The sequence below is a fragment of the Pristis pectinata genome, chromosome 1 (assembly GCF_009764475.1).
Source record: "Pristis pectinata isolate sPriPec2 chromosome 1, sPriPec2.1.pri, whole genome shotgun sequence".
Classification (NCBI taxonomy): Eukaryota; Metazoa; Chordata; class Chondrichthyes; order Rhinopristiformes; family Pristidae; genus Pristis; species Pristis pectinata.
The window spans coordinates 11364794-11388311 of NC_067405.1; the positions used below are offsets into that span (position 1 = coordinate 11364794).

Consider the following 23518-nt stretch of genomic DNA (forward strand, 5'->3'; position numbering starts at 1 on the left):
ACTACACCAGTGGGGTCTCTTTGAAGGGATGTCTCTGGTACACTTCTACAGTCACAGAACCACTGCAGAAGCTTAAGTACAGTGCTTATTTTAGCCAGATGGGGGCTGTTGCTCTATCAGTATCCTTATTAGAACAGTGGGAACAGAAATTTTGTTTCCCAACTATATATAGTTTCTGCCTTACCAGAGGGCAGTGGAGTTCTTGAAAGAGATCTGGGGGAATTAATCAATTTAATGAGAACCATTGCATTTGGTATGGGACACAAAGCGGTTTATCAATGGAAGATTGAAGTCTCATTAAACCTGTGACTCTGTGGTATGTGGTGTCTCACTCACATTGTTGATCAGACAGTGCCGATACAAATAAAATTGGCATGATTTTACCAAAAACTTTTTTGCAAGTTAGATGGCAATCTAGAATCATTGAACGCAAAAAGTATGCTGAAGCTCCAGTACAATGATAAGGAAGTGCTGCATTGTTAGAGGTGTCATCTTTTGGATTCACTTGTCAGTGAGACAAAGTTAATCAGAGACACATGAGACTGCAGATGATGGAACCTGGAGCAAAAATTAAACTGCTGGAGGAGGTCAGCGGGTCAAGCAGCATGTGTGGAGGCAAAGGGACTGCTGAGGTGGTGAAAAAGGCTTTTGGCATGCTGGTCTTCATCAGTCAGGACACTGCGTATAGGTCATGGTGTGGTTGTACAAGATGCTGGTGAGGTTACACGTGGTGTATTGTGTTCAGTTTTGGTCACCTTGTTATCAGAAAGATGTTATTAAACTGGCAAGAGTACAGAAAAGATTGGCAAGGATGTTGCCAGGACTCAAGGGACTGAGTTATAGGGGGAGGTTGGACAGGTTAGGAGTTTTTTTTCCTGGAGCAAAGGAAACTGAGAAGTAATTTTCTCGAGCTGTGTAAAATCATGAGGGGTGTAGATGAGGTGAATGCACTCAGTCATTTTCCCAGGGTGGGGAATCAAGAACTAGAGGGCATAGTTTTAAGGTGAGAGGGGAAAGACTTAACTGGAAATTGAGAGGCAACTTTTTTTACACAGAGAGTGGTATGTATGTGGAATGAGCTGCCAGAGGAAGTGGTAGAGGCAGGTATGATAACAACTTCTAAGGGACAGTTGGACAGGTTAGGGTTAGGGTTAGAAAAGGTTTAGAAGGATATGAGCCAACTGCTGAGGGCAAATGGGACTAGCTTGGATGGGCATCGTGGTTGGCATGGACCAGTTGGGCCGAAGGGCCTGTTTCTGTACTGTACGACTCTGTGATTCTCTGTCCATGACCTCTTGGGTCAGAACTCTGTGACAAGGGCCTTGACCCAAAATGTTGATCATCCCTTTGCCTCCACGAATGCTCAGATTGTCTCCCTGAGACAAAGTTAATCATTCAGGTGACATAAAGGTGCATGTGAAGAGGAAGGTAGTTGGTGCTTTATGCAAAATATATCACTCAATATGCATTATTAAAATAGAATATATAGCAATCCCTTCATTCATCATAAAGACATACAGCACAGAAAAAGGTGCTTCAGCGTAACATGTCCTGTTTGTGAAATCTTGCTGTAGATATATTGGTTGTTGTGCTTACGATTTATGACAATGGTTATGCTGCAAAAATGGCATCTAATTTGCTGAGGTTATGCAATAATTCGATATAAACACAAGTTCCCAGAAATTCTATTGGGCACCACAATCTTTATGCAGCACTTTATCAGAAAATTGATTGCAAAAAAGTGACAGGGTACTTACTACACCTTTAATGAAGTACACCGTTATCTTTCTGGGTCCTCCACATTAATGCACAGACTCTCCCAGACACATAGGGTTGTTTCAAAGGCTGTGCTGCACCTGTTTGGACCCCACTTCTACAAAATGTGTAGCCCATCACTTGTGGGACACGTGCAGCAGCAAACACAGAACAGTACAGCACAGAAACAGGCCCTTCGGCCCACAATGTTGTGCTAAACTCATTAAGCCAATGATATTTAATACCTTCTGCCGGCACATGGTCCATATTCCTCCATTCTCTGCATATTCATGCGTCTACCTAAGAGCCTTTTAAACACCTCTATCGTATCTGCCTCTGGAAGTGCATTCCAGCCACCCACCACTCTGTGTTAAAGTCCTTGCCCCACGCAGCTCCTTTGAACTATCCCCCTTTTACCATAAATCCATGCTCTCTAGTATTAGACATTTCGTTTGTGGTAAAAAGATACTGGTTGTCTACTCATCTATGCCCCTCATAATTTTCCAGATTTCTAACAGGTCTCCCCTCAGCCTCCACCATTCCAAAGAAAACAATCCCAGTTAAACCTTCACAAATAATGTGTGGCTTGCACCTGCAACATGAACGGATGTGGATCTGTCAGATCAGGTCCAAGAATATGGGGTCCATTGCTAGAAACTACCTCCTGATAGGTCACCTTTATAGAGTCATACAGCATGGAAACAGGCCCTTCAGCCCAAGTGGTCCATGCAGAACAAGATGCTCACCTAAGCTAGTCCCATTTGCCTGCATTTGGCCCACGTCCCTCTAAACCTTTCATATCCACGTATCTGTCCAAATGCCTTGTAAATGTAGTTAATTTACCTGCCTCAACCACTTCCTCTGGCAGCTTGTTCCATATACTGACCATCCTCTGGGTGAAGAAGTTGTCCCTCAGGTTCCTATTAAATCTCTCCCCTCTCACCTTAAATCTATGCCCTCTAGTTCTTCATTCCCAACTCTGGGGAAAAAAAAAGTTTTTTTTAACCCCTCAGCACAGTGGGCAAGTACGGCTCAAATGCCATTTATAAATTCGCCGATGACACAACTGTTGTTGGGAGAATCTCAGACAGCGATGAGGAGGCGTACAGGAGTGAGATCAATCAGCTTGTCGAGTGGTGTTGCAACAACAACCTCACACTCAACATCAGCAAGACCAAGGAATTGATTGTGGACTTCAGGAAGGGGAAGTCGGGAGAACGCACACCAGTCCTCATTGAGGGGTCATTGGTGGAAAGGGCGAGCAGCTTCAAGTTCCTGAGTGTCAACATCTCAGATGATCTATCCTGGGCCCAACACATTGATGCAATCACAAAGAAGGCCAGCTGCTCTACTTCATTAGGAGTTTGAGAAGACTTGGTATGTCACCAAAGACACTTGCAAATTTCTAGTATGGAGGCTCTAATGCACAGGATCTAAAGAGCCTGCAGAGGGTTGTAGACTCAGCTAGCTCCATCATGGACACAACCCTCCCCACGATGCGGTGCCTCAAGAAGGCAACATCCATCACTAAGGACCCTCATCATCCAGCACATGCCCTCTTCCTGTTACTACCATTGGGGAGAAGGTACAGGAGCCTGAAGACCCACACACAGCGATTTAGGAACAGCTTCTTCCCCTCCGCCATCAGATTTCTGAACGGTCTATGAACCCATGAACACTGCCTCATTATTCCTTTCGTTTTACATTATTTATTTATTTTGTAATTTATAGTAATTTCATCTTTGCACTGTTACTGCTGCCACAAAACAACAAATATCATGACATATAAGTCAGTGATAATAAACCTGATTCTAATTCTGAACCCATCTCTCAGCATAGTTCTCTTGCTCACTTTCTCTCTTGTGTTCTGTTCTCTCTCATTCACTCAGTGTCTTTCACACATGCACTCCCTCTCTCTGTCTCTTTCTCATGCCTTCTCTCTCCCCCTCACATACACATGCATTCCCCTGATCCCTCAGTGTCTCGTACTTTCTCTCCCTTTCCCTTGCTTCTCCCCACATCATACCCTCTCCTCAACTATCCTGCAGCTCTCTTTACCTTGACAAGCTGCCACCACCCACAAGCTGCCTTACTTTTTCTGCTCACTTAGCCATGGTGATGAAACCCAGTACACTAATTCTTGGCCTCTTGAGCAACTGAAGATTGCTGAGGCTTGCCCTCTCATAGTACATGAATTGGCCTGTTGTGCACTGCTGCTTCAACGTGCCTTACTTGGTGGGGAAAAATTTCTAGCCCAAACTCTTTCTCTTTAATTATAAGCAATGCAACAGCATAGCTGTTGATTCTGGATAGGTAACATCTGAACTTGTCAATGTGCATACCAGTCACTTCAACTCCCAAGGGCTTCAACCCTTTGTCATTTCCACCTATCACCTCCCGGCTTCTGACGCAATTCCCCCTCACTCCCCCTCCCTCATCTGCCTATCAACTCCCTCACCTGGATCCACCTATCGCCTGCCAGCTCTTGCTCCAGCCCTTCCCTCCACCTTTTCCTATTGTCTATCTCCCCTCTATCTTTCAGTCCTGATGAAAGGTCTCGACCTGAAACGTCAACTGTCCATTTCCCTCCATTGATGCAGCCTGAACCGCTGAGTTCCTCCAGCACTTTGTACGTTGGCTCCAGATTCCAGTGTCTGCGGTCTCTTGTGTCAACTCTCAAGGACCATCCAGAGCAAAGTAGCTCATTTGACTGGCAGCTCATCAGCCACCCTGAATATTCATTCCCACCAGCACACAGTGTGCACTATCTACGAAATGTATTACAGTTACTCAGTAAGGCAACACACCTCTGAAACCCATGACTTCTATCACCACATACTTACTTGAAAATATATTTCTGGTTGTCCACAGTCACTAGGTCTAAATCCTGGAACTCTCCACCCAAGAGATGGACTGTGGCAGTTTAAGAAGGTGACTCACTATTGCCTTCTCAAGGGCAATTGAAGATGGACATTAAATGCTAGATTTGCCAGAGATACCCGAATCCCACGAATGAATTTAAAAGGTGGTGACCTGTATTTAATCAGAGAGCAGGGTGCAAACAGTCTTCAGCTGTTGAGCAAAGGAAGCAGTAAAGTAATTGGCAGCATCTTTTACACACTCCTCTCCATTGACTTATTGGGCAGGGTTGTAAACTAAACTGCTCATCTGGTAATACCCACTGCATATAACCTCTGTTAATCCCTCACTTGTATACAGCCAGCTGTGCTCTCACAAGCATCTGCTATTCTAAATGCCAATCCTTCATACCCATCTGTCAGATCACAATCTGTCACTCCTTCCAGGTTGCCATTATTTTTCAGATAATTAGCCAAGCATTGGTGAGCTTCATCTGTACTTCACATGTCAAATGTCACACTTGTGTGAAGTATGATTTAATTAAACCACAACATGGCAGCTTCAGTTAAAAAATGGTTCTTTATTTAAACTGTCTTGCTTTTTTTTAAAGTAAAAAGGTTAACAGTAAACTTGTTGCCCCTGGGATTCTAACGGTGAGGTTTTTGTAGCTATACATGTTGTGCATGTAATTCATGGCGGTGATTGACTTGTCAGGCTTTCTTGAGGTGTATAATGAAATCCCAAGCCAAACCAAGCATTATCTTTGATATTTGACTTCTTAATGATTTCAGGAGCAGGTTCTCTTATTTAATTGATTGCCATGGAACTTGGGCTGAACAATTAATAGGTTGGCTAAACTATCTCACAATCTCTGTTCACTTGGCATGAAACTTCACTGTGAGTACATTTGGAAATACTGGAAGTTGTGAAATGGAGAGGCTCTCTACACAGACACACACAGGGTGGCCAGTGAGGTTTTTACATTTTATAGAAGCCACTTACAAATTCAGAGTTTGAAAGATTGTCGAAAGAAAGAACATGATAGCTATCCTGCACACAGCAAGCTTCCACAAGCAGAACTGTGATATTAACTTGATAATGTTGGTTGAGAGATACATCTTGACCAGGATACCAGTGAGATTTCATCTGCTATTCTTAAAATAGTGCAATGGGATCTTTGACAACTGGCTGAGAGGGTTTAAAAAACAAGCTGGACTTAAATGTTTGGAGTGAGATTTGAACTCAACACTTCCTTGCTGCCATTAAGCCTCAGTTGATGACCAAAGCTGGTTGAAATCTGTTTGGATTCATCTGGCAGTTGTACAGGACAAGACCAGTTCATATTAATCAGTAGACAATTATTATTACACCGGGGAGTAATTTTGGTTGTTCTCCTGGATTTTGGCAGGACCAATGATACAGGCCTTCTTTCATACAAAGACCACTTACCTGTGACTCAGATTATTATCGGAGATATTAACAAGTCAAACTCAGAAGCCACCTTCAAGCTCGGACCGTTACGATGTCACGGTGACGGTAAGTGTCCATTCGTTAATTTCTGTAAGATGCTTCTTGAAAATTTGGATAAGGTGGATGGTAACAGTCTTTTCCCCAGGGTAGGGGAGTCCAAAACTAGGGGGCATATATTTAGGCTGAGATGTAAAAGGGACCTGAAGGGCAACTTTCTCACACAGAGGGTGGTGAGTATATGGAATAAGCTGCCAGAGGAACTGGTTGAGTGGATAATAGTATCATTTAAGAAGCACTTGGAGAGGTACATAGAGGGGAGGGGCCTGGAGGGATATGGGCCAAACGCATAAAATTGGGACTAGCTCGGCGGACAACATGGTTGGCATGGACTCGTTAGGCTGAAGGGCCTGTATCCATGCTGTATTGCTCTCTGATTGCTCATTTGGCACTAAATTACCAGCATCTGAAAACAAAACAAGGACATGCTCAAACATGCCAGCAGCTTTGCTAAAAGTTTTTTTAATCAGTTGGGACTTGTTTTTTTGTAGTTCCAGCAGCCAGAGCAGCAGAGGGGAGGAGCCAGCATTTTCTTAAAAGTTTTTTCTGATTGGCTAAGTGCATGGCCACTCAGCCAATAAAAGGAAGGTAGGGTCAAGTAGAAGACTATTTTTGAGTGGTCATTGTGTGAGTGGGGAGTTGAGGCTTTGGTGAGAAGAGGTCTAGGTGAGGGGGAGTGTGAGCAGCTCTTTAAAAAAGGCTTCAGTGTGAAGGCACAAGTAAGGTCCTTGTCTTGTTGTCTGTAAATCCTTAGTCCTTGATTCAGTGTAGGCAGGATAGAAGTTAAGGCAGTGGAATGCTCCTCCTGTAAGATGTGGGAAGTCAGGGAACCTCAGTCTCCCTGATGACTACAGCTGCAGGAAGTGCACCCAGCTGCAGCTCCTGACTGACCCAGTCAAGGAAATGGAGCTGGAGTTGGATATAGTTGGGACCATCTGAGAAGCTGAAAACTTCAGAGATGAGACTTTAACCGAGGTGGTCACACCCAGGGCACAGGCTGCAGATAGATGGGTGACCACCAGGAGAAGTAAGGGGAGTAAGCAGTCAGTGCAGGGTTCCCTTGTGGCCATACCCCTCAGCAACAGGTTTACCCCTTTGGATACTACTGGAGGGATGACCTATCAGGGCACAGCTGCAGCAGCCAGGTCAGTGGCACTGAGACTAGCTCTGAGGCTCAGCAGGGAAGGGTAAAGTCAGGCTGAGCGAAAGTGATAGGAGACTCTAGTTAGGGGGACAGACAGGACATTTTGTGGATGTGAAGGAGATGCCAGGATGGTGTGTTGCCTCTGAGGTGCTAGGGTTAAGGATGTCTCAGAGTGCCTGCAGAATATTCTCAAGGGGGAGGGTGAGCAGCCAGAAATTGTGGTCCACGTTGGCACCAATGACATAAGTAGAAAGGAGGAAGAAGTCCTGCATGGTGAGGAGAGGAAAGAGGCTGAAGAGCAGGACCTCCAAGGTAGTAATCACTGGATTACACCAGGTGTCATGTGTGAGTTAGGGCAGGAATAGGATGATAGAACAGATGAATGAGTGGCTGAGGAACCGGGCAGGGTTTCAGGTTCTTGGATCATTGGAACCTCTTTTGGCGTAGAGGTGACCTGTACAAGAGGGACATGTTGCACCTCAACTGGAGGGGAACCAATATCCTGGATGGGAGGTTTGCTAGTGCTATTTGGGAGGGTTAAATTAGCTTGGCAGGGGGATGGGGACCAGAGCACCGGGTCAGAAAGTGGAGGGATTGAGAGGAAGGTAGAAGTCAGGACCAGTATAAACGGGCAGGAACAAAGTAATAGACACAATAGGACGGACGGGTTGAAGTGTGTGTATTTGAATGCTGGGAGTATTGTGGGTAAGGGTGATGAACTTGGAGCATAGATCAGGATGTGGAACGATGATGTGGCCATTACAGAGACTTGGTTGAGAGAGAGACAAGAATGTTCCAGGGTTTCAATCTTTTAAAAAAAAGAGAGATTGGGGGGAGGGGAGTTGCACTACTAATCAGGAACAATATCGCAGTTGCATTCAGAAAGGACAGATTGAAAGGCTTGTCCACTGAGTCTATATGGGCAGAACTCAAATAAGAAAGGTGCAATAATTGATTGGATTATACTACAGACCCCCAATAGCCACTGGGGCTTCAAGGAACAGACATGCAGGCAGATTAGGGAAAGGTGTAAAACCAATAGGGTTGTTGTCGTGGATGACTTCAAGTTCCCTAATATAAACTGAGACATCCACAACGCAAGAGATTTAGATTGGGCAGAATTTGTTAGGTATATCCAGGAGGGTTTCTTAAATCAGTTTGTAGATAGTCCAATGAGAGGAGGGGCTGTACTGGACCTGGTGTTGGGTAATGAACCTGGTCAAGTGACTGACCTTTCAGTGGGAGAACAGTTATGGAATAGTGATTACAACTCCAGTTTTAAGATAGCTATAGATAAGGATAAGTATGGACCTTGCAAGAAAGTATTTAATTGGAGCAGGGCAAATTATGGGAGCATTAGACAGGAACTAGGGGGACTTAATTGGGAACAGCTGTTTTTGGGCAAGTCCACATGGAGGGTGTTTAAAAGACCAACTGCACAGAGTACAGGATGGGTATGTTCCAGTAAGAAGGACGGATGAGGATGGCAGGGTACAGGGACCTTGAATGTCGAGAGGTGGTGAATTTAGTCAAGAAGAAAAAGGAAATGTATGCAAAGCTTCAGAAGCTAGGATCAAAGAGCCCTTCAGGATTGTAAAGAAGCCAGAAAAGAACTCAAGGGAATTAGGAAAGCCAGGAAGGACTATGAAAAGTCCTTGGCAAGTAGGATTAAAGAGAATCCCAAGGCATTCTCTCCATGCATCAGGAGCAAGAGGATAACGAGGGAGAGGGTAGAACCACTTGAGGATGAGAGAGAGAACATGTGCTTGGATCCAGAGGATGTGGGTGAGTACTTTGCATCAGTATTTACCAAGGAGAAGGATGTGGAGGATAGGGAGATCAGTGTGGAGTGTGCTAATATGCTAGGGCACTTTGAGATAAAGGAGGTCATGTTGGGTCTCTTAAAGAGCATGAAGGTGGATAGGTCACCAGGCCCTGATGGGATATACCCCAAGTTATTGAGGGAGGCAAGAGATGAGATTGCTGGGGCCTTGACCAAGATCTTTGTGCCCCCTCTAGCCACAGGCACGGTCCCGGTGGACTGAGAAGTAGCTAATGTTCTATTATTCAATAAGGGAAACTGATCCTGGAAACTATAGACCAGTGAGTCTCTCAACAGTGGTAGAGAAGTTACTGGAGAGGATTCTTAGGGATAGGATTTGAGCATTTGGAAAACCATAGCTTAATTAGGGATAGTCAGCACGGCTTTGTGCAGGGCAGGTTGTCTTTCAAAATTGATTGAGCTTTTTGAGGAGGTGACAAGGGTGATTTATGAAGGTAGAGCTGTGGATGTTGTCTCCATGGATCTTGGTGGGATGTTTGATAAGGTCCCTCATGGGAGGCTCATCTGGAAGATTAAGATGCATGGGATCCAAGGTGAATTGGCCATTTGGATTCAGACCTAGCTTGACCATAGAAGACAGGGTAGTGGTTGATGGGACTTATTCCAGCTGGAGATATGTGACTAGTGGTGTTCCTCAGGGATCTGTACTGGGACCTCTGCTGTTTGTGATGTTTATAAGTGACCTGGATGAAAATGTACATGGGTGGGTCAGCAAGTTTGCAGATGATATTAAGATTGGTGGTGTTGTGGATAGTGTAGAAGATTGGCAATAGATAAGTGGGATATAGATTAGTTGCAGATATGGGTGGAGAAATGGCAGATGAGTTTAACCTGGCCTGATATGAAGTGTTGTATCTTGAGAGATCAAATGTAAAGAGACAGTACACTGTTAATGGCAAGACCCTTAACAGTGTTGATGAGCAGAGGGATCTTGGGGCCCCAAGTTCATAGCTCCCTGTAGGTGGCTACACAAGTTGATAGGGTGCTTGCCTTTATTAGTTGAGGCATTGAGTTCAAGAGTCAGGAAGTTTTGCTGCAATTTATAAAACACTGGTTTGGCTGCATCTGGAGTATTGCATTCAGTTCTGGTCACCCCATTGTAAGAAGAATGTGGAGGCTTTGGAGAGGGTGCAGAAGACATTTACCAGGGTGCTGCCTGGATTAGAGGGCTTGTGCTATAAGGAGAGGTTGGGCAAACTTGTGTTGTTTTCTCTGGAGCAGTGGAGGCTGTGGGGAGATCTAATAGATGTTTAGAAGTTTGAGGCACAGATAGAGTAGACAGCCAGTATCTTTCTCCCAAGGTTGAAGTGCCTAATACCAGAGGGCATGCATTTAAGGTGAGAGGGGGTATGTTCAAAGGATGTGTGGGGCAAGTTTTTACAGTGTGGTAGGTGCCTGGAAGGCACTGCCTGGTGTGGTGGTGGAGACAAAAATGATAGGCACATGAATTGAAGGAAATATAAGGATATGGATATTTAGGCAGCAGGGATTAGTTTAGTTGGGCATTTATTACTAATTTGATTAGATCAGCACAACATTGTGGACTGAAGGGCCTGTTCTATGCTGTTCTGTTCAATGTTCTAAAATGAGTGAAAGAAGCAAAATTAGACCACTGAATATCACTATAATATTAATTTTTTTCCTCAAAACAATTCACTGGTCATACCTCCTATAGAGGAGGAGGATGAGAGGTGACTTGGAGGTGTACAAGATGATAGGAGGCATAGATCAAGTGGACAGTCAGACTTTTTCCCAGGGCAACAATGGCTAACATGAGGGGACATAATTATAAGGTGATTGGAGGAAGGTATAAGGGGGATGTCAGGGGTAAATTTTTTTTTAAAGAGTGGTGGGTCCATGGAATGCACTGCCGGCAGAGGTTGTGGGGGCAGATACATTAGGGACCTTTTAAGAGACTCTTAGAAAGGCACATGAATGATAGAAAAGTAGGGAGCTATGTGGGAAGGAAGGGTTAGATAGGTCTTAGAGCAGGATAAAATGTCAGCACAACATTGTGGGCTGAAGGGCCTGTACTGTGCTGTAGTGTTCTATGTGCTAGTCACATCCAAGTTGTTGATGTATCCAACAAACAATGGTCCTGGCACTGATCTCCCACAGTACATCGGCTTCTAATCACAAGGTAATCCATCACCCTCTCACTCATCAATCCAATTTACAAATTGTCCAGTATCTCAATTGTTCTTGTATTTTGGACCAGTCTCCCATGTTGGACCTTATCAAAGGCTGTGCTAAAGTACACATAGACACCATCAACCACACTACATTCATCAATACAATCATCCTTAAAATTCAATCAATTTGCTCAGACAAGACCTCCCATTAACAAAGCCACACTGACTATTCCTGTTCAACTCCTGCCTCTCCAAGTGCAGATTAATTCCGTCCCTCAATCTTTCCAATAACTGATGTTAGACTTGCAGGCCTGCAATTACATGGCTGATCCCTGCATCCCTTGAATAAAAGTACTACATTTGCCTCCTTCCAGTTATGACACATCTTCCATGGCCAGAGAAGGTTTGAAAATTCCATCATAGAGTCCCAGCAACCTCCTCCCCTGCCTCCCATAGCAGCCTGAGATGTCTCATTACACCCTGTGAACTTATTCAACTTTAAGCCGACTCAGACATTTAATGTGTTTTTGTTTTCAATGGTAATTTGTTCTAGAATTCTGCCATCCCCTCCCAGAATTCTCGGATAACAACATAATAAATCCAGAAGATTCATTGAAGATAAGAATCCAGAAGATGGGATTTTATTCCCTGGGGTGCAGGAGAATGAGGGGAGATCTTAGAAGTAGACAAAATTATGAAGGTTATAGATAGGGTGAATGCATGCAGGCTTTTCCCCCTCGGGTTGGGTGAGACTAGAACTAGAGGGTGTAGGTTTAGGGTGAAAGGTGAAAATATACAAGGGGAATCTGAGGGGGAACTTCTCCACTCAGCGGGTGGTGTGAGTGTGGAACGAGCTGTCAGCAGAAGTGGTGGATGTGGGTTCAATTGTAACATTTAAGAGAAGTTTGGATAAGTACATGGGTAGGAGCGGTTTGGAGGAATATGGCCCGGGTGCAGGTAAATGGTACTAGGTAGAAGATCAGCTTGGCAAGGACTAGATAGACCAAAGGGCCTGTTTCTGTGCTGTAGTACTCAAAAAGAGGTATTCTTGTAAAACTTAACTAATGTCCTTTGTCTGCATGCACAGACTGCCTCATTGATACCTAATGGTCCCAAACTCTTTCCTTGGTTACCCCTCTTGCTCTTAATGTATTCATGAAAAGATTTAGGATTTTCCATAATAATGCTTGCCTATACCATTTCTTGCCCCTATTTGCCCTAATTATATTTTTACGTGCACATCCACACATTCTGTACTCCTGCAGGGACTCACCAGTTTCAGTTCCCTACACCTATACCAGAAGGTACCATTTTCTATTTAACCCTCGAGGTCACTTAACATCCATGGTTCTGTAAATTTGTTGGCCTTGCCCCTCACTGTTATGGGAACACAATGGTCCTAGAACGTGTTATGCCATACTCATTAAGCTAATGGCACTTAATCCCCTTTGTCTGCACATGGTCCACATCCCTCCATTCTCTGTATATTCATGTACCTACCTCAGAGCCTCTGAAACACCTCTATCATATCTATTGCTGCCACCACCCCTGGCAGCACATTCCAGGCAACACCCCCCTCACACCTTAAATGCATGCCCTCTCATATTAAACACTTCAACCCTGGGGAAAAAGATACCAGATGTCTCTCCATGCCTCTCATAATCTTAAAACCCTATCAGGTCTCCCCTCAGCCTCTGCCACTCCAGAGAAAATGACTCTAGAGGTTGGACAAACTACTTATAGCACATGCTCTCTAATCCAGGCAGCATCCCTGGTGAAGCTCTTCTGTGTCCTCTCCATCACATCCACATCCTTCCTATAATGGGGTGGTCAGAAATACAATGGGAAGTCCTGGGCTCTCACTGTTTTACTTTTAAATTAATCCCACTGGTCACATGTAGACTAACCTGTAGGTAATTGCTCCCAGTCCACTATCAAGTCCTATCTCATCACAAAATCAGCTTTCCCCCATTTCAGGATCTTATTTTTTTAATGTATCCTTGACCTTCTCAATAACAACCTTAAAACTTAGTTATGGTTACTGTTTTTGAAATACTCTCTCACTGACTCTCTCTCCACCTACCTGATTACATTCCCAGAGATTAGATCCATTATCCACCCTTTCTCCAGCAAGATTATCTATGCACTGGCTCAAACAGCTCTCCTGGGTGCACTTAAAAATTCTGCCCATCCTAAGCCTTCCCAGTTCCGGTGATCACAGTTAATTTTGGGGAAGTTGTACGATCGTGATTATACCATCAATTTTAAGTGGAGTCAGAGTACGACAGCACAAACAGGCCCTTCAGCCCATCTAGTGTATGCTGACCTGATCTTCTGCCGTGTCCCATCTACCTGCAACTGGACTATATCCCTCCAAACCCCTCCCATCCATGTACCTATCCAAACTTCTCTTAAATGTTACAATTGAACCTGCATCTGCCACTTCTGCTGACAGCTCGTTCCACACTCGCACCACCCTCTGAGTGAAGAAGTTCCCCTCAGATTCTGCTTAAATATTTCACCTTTCACCCTAAACCTATGTCCTCTAGCTCTAGTCTCACCCAACCTGAGGGGAAAAAACCTGCATGCATTCACACCATCTATTACCCTTCATAATTTTGCCTACATCTAAGATCTCCCCTCATTCTCCTGTGCTCCAGGGAATAAAGTCCTAACCTATTCAACCTTTCCCATTAACTCTGGTCCTCAAGTCCCAGCAACATCTTTGTAAATTTTCTCTGCACTCTTTCAAGCTTATTGATATCTTTCCTGCGGGTGGGTGATCAGATCTGCACACAATACTCCAAATTTGGCCTCACCAATGTCTTGTACAACTTCAACATAACATTCCAATTCAAAGTCCTGATTTTTGAAGGCCAGTGCTAAAATATCTTTTTACAACCCTATCTACCTGTGATGCCACCTTCAAGGAACTATGGACCTGTATTCCCAGGTCTTTTTGTTCTACCTCACACCTCACTGTGTAAGTCTTACTCTGTTTTGTCCTCCCAAAGTGCATCACCTCACATTTGTCTGCATTAAATTCCATCAGCCATTTTTCAGCCCATCTTCCTCACTGTTCAAGGTCACACTGCAAGCTTTAGTAGCCTCCCTCACTGTCAATTGCACCCCCAACCTTGGTGTCATCCACAAATTTGCTGATCCAGTTTACTACATTATCTAAATCATTAATATAGATGATAAGCAACAACAGACCCAGCACCGATCCCTCTGGCACACCACTAGTCACAGGCCTCCAGTCAGAGACGGCTGTCTACTACCACTCTCTGGCTTCTTCCACGAAGCCAATGTTGAACCCAATTGGCTATTTCATCCTGACTGCCAAGCGACGTAACCTTCTGGAGCAGCCTTCCATGCAGGACTTTGTCAAAGGCCTCGCTAAAGTCCATGTGGACAACATCCACCACCTTCCCCTCATTGACCGTCTCGGTAACCTCCTCAGAGAACTCTATAAGATTGGTTAGACATGACTGACCGTGCACAAAACCATATTGACTATCCTAATCAGGCCGTCTATCTAAATACTTGTATCCTGTCCCTCAAATACCTTCCAATAACTTACCCACGTCTGACATCAGGCTCACTGGCCTATAATTTCCTGGCTTATTCTTAGAGCCTTTCTTGAACAATGGAACATCATTAGCTGTTCTGCTGTCCTCCAACACCTCACCTGTAGCTAAGGAAGTTTTAAATATCTCTGCCAGGGCCCCTGCAATTTCTGCACTAGCCTCCCACAAGGTCCAAGGGGGATACCTTGTCTGGCCCTGGGGATTTATCTAGCTTCATTTCTCAAGACAGCCAGTACCACCACCTCCATAATTTGGATACAGTCCATGACCTCACTACTTTTTTGCCTCAGTTCTATTGTCTGTCTCCAGAGTAAATACGGATGCAAAAAATTCATTGAAGATCTTTTGGCTCCACACGTAGATGACCATTCTGATGTTCAAGAGGACCGATGTTGTCCCTTGCTACCCTTTTGCTCTTAATATAGCTATAGAAACCTTTTGACCCTGTCTGCCAGAGCAACCTCATGTCCTCTATCTGCTCTCCTGATTTCTCTCTTGTGTTCTCTTGCATTTCCTATACTCTTCAAGCACCTCATTTGATCCTAACTGCCTATATCTGATGTGCCCCTTTTTTTGTACTAGGACCTCAATATTCCTCAATAACCAAGGTTCCCTAAACCTGTTAGCCCAGCCTTTATCCTAACAGGAACATATAGATTTCGTACTCAATATTTCACTTATGAAATCCTCCCACTTACCAAGCATCTCTTTGCTGGAAAACAGCCTATCCCAACCCATACCTGCCAGATCCCTTCTGATGCCACTAAAATTGGCCTGACTCTAATTTAGATTCTCAATCCAAGGACTAGTCCTATTCTTCCTGAAACTAATGGAATTATGATCACTAGATCCAAAGTGTTCCCCTACACACACACTTTCACCTGCCCTGACTCTTCCTAAGAGGAGATCTAGTATTGCACTCTCTTGTTGGGACCTCTACATGTTGAGGAAACTTTCCTGAACACATGTGATATGCATACATATTGGCTCCTCCATCTCCTGCTGACTGTTGGGAGGCCTTTAGTACACCTTCAGCAAAGTGATTTCCCCTTTTTGCTTCTAAGCGCCACCTATACCACCTAATTTGGGGGGAAAAAAACTTTTGGATATCCTCCATCCTTACTGCAGTAAAGGGCTCCTTGACTAATATTGCCATGCCACCTCTTTTACATTCCCATCAGACATCCCTCACTCTCTCCCATCCTGCCTTAAGATTCTATGTCCTGGAATTTTGAGTTGACAGTTCTACTCATCTTTCAACGATATCTCCATGACAGCAATAATATCATATTCCCATGTTAGTCAATGCTCTCAGTTCATCTGCCTTACTTGTCAGGCTCCTTACATTAAAATAGATGCTTTGTACTCCTCCAATGTGCCAATCAGCACGTCACAGAAACCAGCCTCCCCTCCATATACCTCTCGCTGCCTCAGTGAAGTAGCCAGCATAATCAAAGACCCCAGACATTCTAGAGCAACAAAGGACTGCAGATGCTGGTATAGATGAAAAACAATGATGCTGGAGGAACTCAACAGGCCAGGCAGCATCTGTGTGGGGAAAAAAGCAGGCAGTCAACGTTTTGGGTCAGGACCCTTCTTCAGAAACATTTACTGCCTGCTTTTCTCCCAAATGCTGCCTGGCCTGCTGAGTTCCTCCAGCATCATTGTGTTTTTCACCCTGAGCATTCTCTCTTCGTTCTCCCGTCACACAGAAGGTAAAAAGTCTGAAAGCATGTACCACCAGGCTTAAGGACAGCTTCCATCCTGCTGTCATAAGACTATTGAATGGTTCCCTAGTATGGTATGATGGACTCTTGACCTCACAATCTACCTTGTTATGACCTTGCACCTTATTGTCTACCTGCACTTCACTTTCTCTGCATTCTGTTATTGTTTTACCTTGTACTTCCTCAATGCACTGTGCAATGAATTGATCTGTATAAATGGGTATGCAAGACAAGTTTATCACTGTACCTTGGTACATGTGACAATAATAAACCAATTTAGTCTTACTTCTCTATCTTCATCCCCTATAGTATTCCTACACTATCTTATTCCCCTGCCTACTGTACTGATTTAGTTTTCATTCTATATTTGTCTCCTCCTCACCGCCTACTGTAGTCCTACCCTGTGCCCCATTCCATTCTGGTTCAGTTGCAACTTGTCCAGCTTGTACAGCTTCCACATTCCCCAGAAACATCTCCAGTGATCCAAACATTTCAAGCCCTCTGTCCTCCTACATCTGTCAGACCTATCCTCCTCTTCCTATACTTGCTCTCATGGCACCGGAAGTAATCCAAAGAGGTGCTGCTTTTAAATCTTCTACCTTGCTCCCTAAAGTTGCATGATTGCATTTATCATTTTACAAATCTCATTGCTACCAATGTGTTCCATTTCTTTTGCAACCACTGTGGTCCTTGAACTCTTGCTGCTATCGATTTATGCAGCTGAGCCACACAAAGTCCCATAATCTTGGCTCTGGCTTTACTCCCCAGAGAAAGATTTACTACCACAGGGCAAAATTGTTCCAGAGAAAGCTGCATTCTGAGGTTTTCCTGACCACCTGCCTGTCACCCTTCCTCTGCCTGGTGGTCACCCAGTCCCCCTCTGATCGCTGTTTGTTAATCTGCAGGGTGATTACCTCTAGGAAGCTGCTATCCAGGTAACTCTGTCACGAATGCACTGCACCGCCTCTGTCCAGTGTTCAAGCTCTGAAACTTGGTGCTGAAGCTGGTCTAAACAATAGTATATCCTGCAGATTTAGTTATCCAAACCGCAAGGAGTACCCAAATGTTACAGGCCATACATCCTACCTAAAACTGCCATGATCTAATCTACCTTTAGAATATAGAACAGTACAGCACAGGATCAGGCCCTTTGGCCCACAATGTCGATGCTGAATTGAACTAAATTCTTTCTGCCTGTACTTGATCCATATCATTCCATTCCCTGCATATTCATGTGCCTATCTAACAGCCTCTTAAATGCCACTCTTGTATCTGCTTCCACCACTATCCCTGGCAACCTGTTCCAGGCATCACCTTAAATGCATTTTCACTGCTTTTATCTCATTCAGTCACTTGCTGCTTGTTCTTTATATTTTCTTATGAAATAGAAGGTGGCCCATTCAGTCCATTGAGCTTTTGCTGGCTCTCAGATCAATCCAATACCCTCATATCCCTGCAATCTATTCTAACATGCCTGCCAATTCCAACCACCCACCTAGACTAGAGGTAATTTACAGTGGCCAATTAACCCAGCAACCAACAAAGATCTGAAAAGGTATGGCTAAGTTGGTAGCACTCTGCTTGCTGATCCAGAATCTTCTGAGCTCCATTCATACTTCAGTCATAAGCTTGACCCTCATGCTCAGTACCAACAGCGTGCCGAACTATGGAAGCTGCTTGTCTTCAGATGAGACATTAAACTAATTGTCAATCTGCTAACTTGGGTTGATATTAATGTACCAGTGACACAGGTACATGGATAGGAAACAAGGGGTAATGGGACTCGCTCAAGTAGACAACTTGAAGTACCTATTTCCATGCTGTATAAGTCCAGGACTCTGACTCTTGAGAAGAGCAACTGGAATTATCCTGGTGTCCTGCCTGATTCATTTGAACAAGCTACATGGGCTACTCCTTTTCCACAATCTTGCACTTCCTATCTGTTACCAGAACTTTATGGAATTTTCATCGCAATCTGCTCGACTGGTACGTCCTCCTCCTGTGCACCCATGCACATGGATTCACCTCTCCCTGCTGGCAAATCAGTCTCTTCCCACCTCCATTTTGTGCATCTACCTTACATATGTGGTTGGACTGCTGAACACTTACTGAGTATTTTGCTTCATTCAACTGCTCAGTTTTATTCTGAAAATATTCTTATCACATGTAAATAAAATTATCAGTAATTTATAAAAGAGAAATGTTGGCTGTGCAGTAATAATTTGATCTATCCTATGTATTACATCAATCAAAATATTATGTTGCTTAATGCAATTTTGGCAGAAACATTTGTAATGCATTTTGCTAACGTGCTTAGAAACTGAATTTAGCATTGTGTGTTCAAGCATAAGTTAAGATTGTATGTGACTAGACTGTCATAACTACCTTCAAGTTCTTCAACAAAGTAATGGAGGGGGTACATCAAGGTAACTCAGCTTATGGCTGTACATCAGAAGGTCTTTTATTAAGTATCATATAATAGACTTTCTTACACAGTTGGAAGTCCCTGGGATTAAAGGGACTGTGGAGTTATGGTTACAAAATGAGTTAAGAGGCAAAAAAAGGAGTAGCAATTGGGTTTCCAGTTTACGGAGATGTCTGCATCGAGGTCTCCAAGGAGTTGGTGTTAGAAACAATACTGCTTTTTGAAATACATTAATAACTTGGACTGAGTTATACAAGCTATAATCTTCATGTTTACAGAGGAGAAGGCAGCTCGCAAACACAGTAAACAGTGAGGAGGTTGATAACTTCAGTGAAGCGGGGACAGGCTGTTGAATTAGGTGGCACATGACAGATAAATTTAGGCCAGGGAAATATAGTGATTAATTTTGCTTGGAAGAATAAGAACATAAAAGGTGCAGTAAACTGTACATTTTTAAAGACTGTTCAGGAGCTGAGGGAACTGAATGTATATGGGCATAAATCTTTGAAAGTGACAGGACATGTTGGGAGAGTGGTGAGTAAAACCTTTGGGATCTGAGGCTTCAAAAGCAGAGACATAGATTATAAAAGCAGGGATGTTATGTTGAATCTTCATAAAACAGCAGTTAGGCCACAAATGAAGTATTGATGCAATTCTTGTCATCTCAGTTTGGGAAGAATTGTACAGTTCAAGAAAGGGTATAGAACAGGATTGTTCTTGAGATGTTACCAGGACTGGAGGGCTTGGATAGTAAGGAGAGGCTGGATAGACTACGACTTTTTTTTTCCCCTGGAGCTTGGGAGGCTGAGGGGTGACTTTACAGAGGTTGATAAAATCATGAGGGGCACAGATAAGGTGAGTAGCAAAATTCCTTTCCCCAGGGTAGGGGAGTCCAAAACTAGAGGGCATAGGTTTAAAGTGAGAGGGGAAAGATTTAAAAGGGACCCTGAGGGGCAACTTTGTCACACACAGGGTGGTGTGTATATGGAATGAGCTGCCAGAGGAAGTGATTGAGGCAATACTGAAATTTAGAAGTCACTTGGACAGTTACATAGACAGCAAAGGTTTAGAGGGATATGGGCCAAATGCAGGCAAATGGGATTAGCTCAGTTAGGCAACTTAGTTGGCATAGATGAGTTGGGCTGAAGGGCCTGTTTCTGTGCTGTATAGCTCTGACTCTGTGAGATGAAGGATTCCAGTTGACAGCTCCAAGTGACTGGACTGTTCTCTCTGATACAAAGGAGATTGAGAGGAGATTTGGTAGAGGTGTGCTGGGCCATGATTGGTTTAGGTAAGCTAAGTAGAGGAAAGCTGGTCTCATCAGCAGACAGGGACCAGGAGACACTAAGCTCAAGTTTTGGACAAAAATTCAAGAGATGTGAAGTGGAACTGTGGTGTGTAGAGAGTAGCTATGATCTGGAACTGACTGGTGGTAAGGGTGGTGGAGAAAGGGCCAAGCAAGGGTGTCAGAAGGGAATTGGATAGGTACTTGAGACACAAGTGGCAGAGTGATACAGCTGGTAGAGCCACTGTCTCACTGCTCCAGCAACCCAAGTTCAATCCCAACCTCCAGCGTTGTTTTTATGGAGTCTACATGTTCTCCTGCGACTGAGGGTTTCACTCAGTGCTCCAGTTTCTTCCCACATCGCAAAGACATGTGGGTTGGTTGGTTAATTGGCCACTGGAAATTGATCCCAGTGTGTAGAGGTGAGTGGCAGAATTTTGGGGAAGTTGATGGGAATGTGGGGAGTACAATGTAAAGTTTTTGTCACCCTGTTACAGGAAATACATCAGTAAATAGGAAAGAGTGCAGAGAAGATTTATGAGGATGCTGCCAGAACTTGAGGGCCTGAGTTATAGGGAGAGTTTGGGCAGACTAGGACTTTCCTTGGAACGGAGGAAATTGAGGGGTGACCTTATAGAGGTGTACAGAATCATAAGGGGTATAGATAGTGAATGCACATTGCCTTTTTCCCAGGGAAGGGCAACAAAAAACTAGAGGGCATTGGTTTAAGGTGAGAGGGGAAAGATTTAAAAGGGACCTGAGGGACAACTTTCTCACGGAGGGTGGTGTGTATATGGAACGAGCTGCCACAGGAACTGGTTGAGACCAGGTGCAATAACAACACTTAAAAGACAGAAGTACCTGGATAGGAGGGATTTAGAGGGATAGGGGCCAAACATGGGCAAATGGGAGAACTGGGGCCACGAAACCTGGTTCCATGCTGTATTACTCTATTATAAAATCGGATTAGTAAAATCGGAGTGTTCGATGGGTGGAGTGGACTTAGTGGGTGGAAGGGCCTGTTTTCATTCTTTATGATTCTCTGAATTTATAGGGCCATGGAGAATGAGTAGAGGAATGGGTCTGAATAGATTCCATTACAGGGAACCATAACTTATGGCGGCCTCCTGTGCCAGAACAATTCTATGATTCTATGACCAAATGACTGGGAAACAAAATGGATTTGTATGCCAGTCAGGGCTATTTGATTTGGTACTTGAAATATATGGAGTGAAAATTATTCTTCTTTGATTGCTTGCACTAAACATACACTACAATAATGGCTATATGTTTTGCCCATTTCCAAAAGTCAATTACATTATTTTTTAATAAAACTTGAGTGCAACACAAGACCATTAGTTTAGCAACCAAGGAAGAATGTCCATGCCATATAGTGAAAGTACAGATTCCGGTAGAATCTCAAGAAGTGACTTCAATGAAGGGTTTTGCATAACTTAGTGGTTGATAAGTTCATAGCAAGTTACTCCAGTCTTGAAAAGAAGTAAAGCAGAACATGCTGTAAATATTAAGATATCTTTATTAGTCACATGTACATTGAAACACAGTGAAATGCATCTTTTGCGTAGAGTATTCTGGGGCAGCCCACTAGTGTCGCCACGCTTCCTGCGCCAGCATAGCATGTCCACAACTTCCTAACCCGTACGTCTTTGGAATGTGGGAGGAAGCCGGAGCACCCAGAGGAAACCCACGCAATCACGGGGAAAATGTACAAACTCCTTACAGACAGTGGCCAGAATTGAACCTGGGTCGCTGGTGCTGTAATAACATCACACTAACCGCTACACCACCATACCTGCCTTACAGTCCAGGCAGCATTAATGGAGAGAGAAACGGGGTTAATGAGTCAGGAGCAAGTCAGGGAAAGGGAGTAGAGAAAAGGGAAGGACTGTGATAGAATGGACAGAGAGAGAGACAGGTGCTGGAGTCAGTTTAGAGGCAAAGGCTGGGAACAGCACAAGGTATGTATGGGCAAATGGTAAATCAGAAAACATCTGAAATTACCTAAGGGCAAGAAAAATAATTGTGAATGCTAGAAATGTAGGACTCAAATGATTGAATATCTGAATTTATTAATTTCTATGTTGAGTCTGGAAGACTGCAGTTGCAGAGTGGGGAGTTAATATGTCATTCCTTGAGCTTGCATTGTGCTTCATTGCAACAGAGAAGTCAAAATGGGAAGTTGTTGTTTATGGCACTGAAGGTGGCTGTTCAGCTTTATTTGCCCTTGCCAGCCAGTAGAGAGTTCAGTCCTTCTTGGCTGAGGAACTAATAGATTTGTTTCAAGAGTGAATTTCCTAAGGGACTATATCCAAGCAAATGATGTGGTGCTTTACCAACATAGTTACAGCACTGGCACACAAAAGGATTCTGAAAAGAAGCATGCTATTTCAATGGTAAGAGGTTTAAGAGCTTCAAGGTGCAAGAAGGATGTGGATGTGCTATGAATGATTTGCAAAAGGCTAGTATTCAGGTGGAGCAAATAATTAAGGAAGCAAACAGAATGTAATCATTTATTAATACAAAAGTAGGGAGTTCATGCTTCACTTATATAGGACATTGGTGAGATACCATCTTGAGTACTGTTCATAGTATTGATCTCATTTAAGATATTAACAAATTTGAAGCAGTTCAGACAAAGTTTACCAGACTGTTAACTGCTGCAATGGGTGAGTTATCTTATAAGGAAAGGTTAGATGGACTAAGCTTGTATCAGATGGATTTCTTAAGAACAAAAGTGAGAGGTGACTTGTTGAAATATATACTATCTCGAAATGGAGAGAGGATGTTTCATTTTGTGAGGGAATCTCAAATTAGGGTTCACTGTTTAAAATTAAGTGATTGCCCATAAGATAGAGATGAGGCAATGTTTTGCTTTTGTCAGAGTTATGAATCTTTGAAATTCTCTTCCTCAAAGGGTAATAGAACAGAGCCTTTGAATATTTTTAAGGCAGTGCTAGATGGATACTTGATACATAAGGAGGTGAAACATCACTAGGAGCAAATGGAAATGTGAAATTGAGGTGACAGTCAAATCAGCCATGATCTTATTGAATACTAGAGTGGACTGGAGGGACAGAATGGCCTAATTCTGCTCCTAATAAGAATATTCCTATGTTCTTTCCCTGGGGGTGGAATGGGTGAAAATTGACAGAAAAACAGCAGAAGTTAATTATTTACGTGTCAGGAGTTTGAGAGTGTCATATTGTGTTG

The 23518-nt window shown here is 43.6% G+C and overlaps 1 pseudogene; it reads left to right on the plus strand.

The window, feature by feature from the left end:
* Window positions 1–23518, plus strand: part of LOC127572767 (contactin-associated protein-like 5) — a 991970-nt pseudogene that overhangs the window by 690379 nt on the left and 278073 nt on the right.